Consider the following 4,935-nt stretch of genomic DNA (forward strand, 5'->3'; position numbering starts at 1 on the left):
AAAAGAAAAAGAAAACCCTAATCAACTAAGTGTTATTATTTGATACTTATATATAATCGCAAAGTGCTTATTACATGGTTATAATAATGCTTAGTGAATAAACATAACCCAAGCATTGAAATCTACAAAAAGGAAAAATTAAACTATAAGTCACGACTTTACAATCGTGACTCCCAAAAGGTATATAAATAATCATTATTAGGGTTAGGTCAAATAACAAGTAAGCAGTGAAATACAATATATCAACCAAGTTATTAAGCAAGGAAAATAGTAATCGTGCCACATGTATTCTTTGCTCAGCGTACGAATATTTTCTTCCACCACTGATCACACAGCACTGTACCGTGGACTGTCCACCACTTGCAAATTCATCCTCAGGTACGATGCTGAATTTTTATTACAATCTTTATTCGTTAAAAGAAAACATGGGTATCAGAAATATTATTTTGAATATTGTTAATAGCCTCATGCATTACGAGTTGGAGGCTTACATAAGGTTTAAGTATATATATAAAGTTCCTTTCATATATCAATCTAAATCAATATACATAACATGATATTAGATCAATACAAATATTATATATATATATATATATATATATATATATATATATATATATATATATATATATATATGTATATATATATATGTATGTATGTATGTATATTTACATACACAATGATGAATATTTCATATAATAATAATGTGTGAACAACTATGATAAAGAAATATGGTTACATTATAATTAACAATAATCTTAAAGATGACCATTAAAAATGTATTTCAAACTATAGCTCAGGAAACCTTGTTCTCATCTAAACTATGATATCTTCAGATAGGGAGTGGGTGGAGGGAGAGGCGAAGTAAATTTGAGCACTTGATGATATCCTCCAGGGAGCCGCTTGTAGCTTGTTTCACGTGCCCTTTGCACCATCAATCTACCATGTCTAGATAGTCATAATCCTGAGAGAATAGCTTGCCTGGTGCTATAGAGTGAAACTTTAAATTAATTAATTATATTTCTCAATCCCTCCATTTTGAATAATAATAAGGATCTACTGCATGTTAACTAGAATGACTTCCTAAAATTATACTAAATTTTGAAATACAGGTCAAAGAATTAAAAAGGGGTCATTACAATTGGTATCAGAGCCTGATCCTGCCATCTTGAAAAAATAGTAAATGACAAGAGGAGAAAAGATGAGTGAGAAATTATCAAATGAAATTAGAAATGTCATGGAACAGACAAACCAAACCTTAGTAGAACAAATAGAAAGATCAAATCAAGCACTTCTTCAAGCCTTGCAAAATATGGGAAATTCCATAAACAATCTCAAAAACCATAATTCTAGTGGAAGAGACGTAAGCTCCAAGCATTTAGAAAATAATAGAGCTTCACCATCTCAAGTACCCAAACCCCCTTTTTTATCAAGGGAATGCCCTCCCAAGGAAGAAGAAGGTTAGGCAACCAATATTGCTATTGAAAATGCCAGAGCTTATGCCAACCTTGAACCAGAAATCAGAGAGTTAATATCATTCAAAGAATTTTGTGAAGGCAACAGACATGAAACACATAGGAGAGAAAGAAGCATTCAAAACCAAGACTCTAGAAGTAAAGTAAATAAAGTGACACTTCCAAATTTTTATGGGTTAGAAAAATTCACTGCACGTGCCTGGTTACAAAAATTAAACACCTATTTGACCCTTAGTCCAATGATAGAAGAAGATGCACTCCAATTTCCAATCCTCCACCTAGAAGGAACAACACATGATTGGTGGCACCATGGTCTTATTACTCAAGGGCACCAAAATATTACCTCCTATGAAGAATTCTCTTAGAAATTCATTAAGATATTTGATAGAAAGTATCCTCAAGAAAACTTTAAGAAATTAACTCAAATAAGACAGCAAGGAATAGTAGAGGATTATATTATGGAATTCCAAAAGATCTTGGTCCAAGTCACAGGAGTAGATGATGAACACTCTACTTACTTGTTCATATAAGGATTGAGAGATTCACTAAAAGGTCTAGTAAGTGCCTTGAAACCTTCATCTCTAGATGATGCCTTTGAAATAGCACTCAGATTGGAATTTTCAAATACAAATAACAAATCATGGAATAAGCCCACTATTAAAAATCACAAAAAAGATAAATCCTACAAAAATTTCATTCCATCTAAGGAATGAGAAAAATTAAAGAAAAAGAATTTATGCTTTAAATGCCAAGAACCATGGGAGCCAGGCCATAGCTGCAAAAAGAACACTTGTATAAATTATGGAATAGACTGGGTGCCCAGACGCAGATGTGGGAAGAAAGGTCACATCCAAAGAATGGAAGAGGATGATGAGGAAGAAAGGGTGAGCAAAAAGGAAAAATGTGACAAAGGCAATGAGGAAGAAGTAGAGGGGGAAGAATACAGAGTAATAGCCACTATGACTCGACCCTCCAAAAATAGGGTCTTAAGAATTAGATGCACCCTTAATGGACAGAAAGTCATTGCATTGGTGGATAGTGGAGCATCCCATAACTACATTAATGAAAGATTGGTTAACAGAATGAAATTAAAAACTAAGAAGTTCAATGGTTTTACTTCTGTTCAAGCCACAGGATCATTGGTACGTTGCACAAAAGTGATTCCATAACAAGAAATCACCTTAGGAAGAAAGCACACCATCCAAGAAGACCTGCATGTGGTTCCACTAGACTTAGATATAATTTCAGGCAGCCCATGGATATTTTCTCTGGGATGTTTTAGGTTTGACCTTCCAAACCTAAAAATCCATTTTGAGCACAATGGGGAAGAAATAACATTGGAAAGAATACCCGATGATTCCACAAAAATGGTTTCTTGCAAAAGAATAGAAAGAATACTACGACATGATCAGAAAGAATGGATTGCACAATGTTTAGTAGTAAATAAATCAACTCCACAAGAATATGTCATCCATATTGACATTGAACCTATCATTAAGAAACATCAGAGAGTGTTTAAAGAGATTCCCCCAGGATTACCTCCCAAAAGAGGATTTGAACACATTATAGAATTGGAAAAGGATTCTAAACCAGTGATCACCACCCCTTACCGACATCCTCAAAAGTATAAGGATGAAATTGAAAAGGCCATTCAAGAACTCTTATCAATGGGACACATTCAAACCCAGCTCCAGTCCCTTTGCATCACCAGTAGTACTTGTAAAAAAGAAAGATGGGACAATGAGGATGTGTATAGATTATTGAGCCCTAAATAAGAAGACTATAAAAAATCACTATCCCATTCCTAGGGTGGATGAAATCATAGATGAACTTCATGGAGTAGTATATTTCTCAAAAATTGATTTATGTTTAGGATACCATCAAATCAACATGAGGAAGGAGGATGTTCCCAAGACAACATTTAGATGTCATTACGGGCATTTTGAGTTTCTAGTTCTACCCTTTGGCCTAACTAATGCTCCAACCACCTTCCAATCATGTATGAATCATATATTCCGAAAACAACTCAGGAAATTCCTTCTTATTTTCTTTGATGACCTCCTTATCTATAGCAAAAATTGAGCAGAACATCTCCAACACATTGATGAAGTCCTGAGTATATTGGAATCTGAATCCCTATTTGCTAAAGCATCAAAGTGTGAATTTGGATTAGAAGAAATTCTATATCTTGGTCATAAAATCAATGCCAAAGGTGTAAGCTTAGATGAGGAAAAGATTAAAGCAATAAGAGAATGGTCACAACCCTTCTTGGGCCTATGCAGCTACTATAGATGGTTTGTGAATAATTTTTCAAAATTAGCATTTCCTTTGACAGACCTGACCAAAAAGGGAAATTTTGGATGGAATGAAGTGGCACAAGAAGCTTTTGAAGAGTTAAAAGAAAGAATGAGTTCGTGCCCAGTCTTAGTGGTCCCAGATTTTACACAACCTTTTGAATTACAATGTCATGCTTCTAGTGAAGGAATTTGGGTTGTGCTTATGCAAAAAAAACACCCTATTGCTTTCAAAAGTTGAAAACTTTCTAAGATAGAAAGACATTACTCAATTTATGATAAGGAAATGTTGGCTATCATGCACACATTGGTAAAATTCAAGCAATACCTAGTGTGTGGAAGATTTAATATTATAACATACCACAATAGCCTAAGATTCTTCATAGGTCAAAAAGATCTTAATGATCGCCAACAGAAATGGATAAGTAAAATCCAAGCTTATGTTGGAATAATGATACATTTGTCATTAGTTACAACACTTATTTGATTCTGAATGCTTACCAAGTTCATCACTCAATTTACAGTTCATACCGAGCATTCGTTGGTTACCAAGTATGTTCAGTAGTGTTTACCGAGTCAGAAAGGTAAACGAAGGATTTAGTGTTTACCGAGTCAGGAAGGTAAACAAAGGATTTAGCGTTTACCGAGTTAGGAAGGTAAACAAAGGATTTAGTATTTACCGAGTGAAGAAGGTAAACGAAGGATTTGGTGTTTACCGAGTCAGGAAGGTAAATGAAGGTTTCAGTGATTACCAAGACAGAAAGGTAAAAGAAGTATTCAGTGCTTACCATCTACCGAGTGACACAATGTTTACCGAGTCACCAGTGGTTAACAAGTTCCAAGCTACTCAGAGTGATTAGTATGGACCGAGCCCCTGCTCTTACCGAGTACATGACGATGCAGTGTATTGCAGTGGATTCCGAGTGTCAGAAGGTCACCGAGTGAGTTTGAGGAACCTGAGTTTTCTACTATCTGGCTGACTCAGTAATGTTTTGTCCACTTGTGTTCAGCCGACCTTGTTGCTGTAAATATTGGAATGGTATATATGTAATGTATTGTGCCATTTGCAACATAGCGAAGTAAGAATGTAATTGAGCAAATTTAAAGAGAATCAACAACAGAGTATTCACAAGGTTATCAAGGAGCAGCAAAGATATATCCATCAC

Source organism: Cupressus sempervirens, chromosome 11, assembly GCF_028749045.1.
Source record: "Cupressus sempervirens isolate cs-2001-9-10 chromosome 11, ASM2874904v1, whole genome shotgun sequence".
NCBI lineage: Eukaryota > Viridiplantae > Streptophyta > Pinopsida > Cupressales > Cupressaceae > Cupressus > Cupressus sempervirens.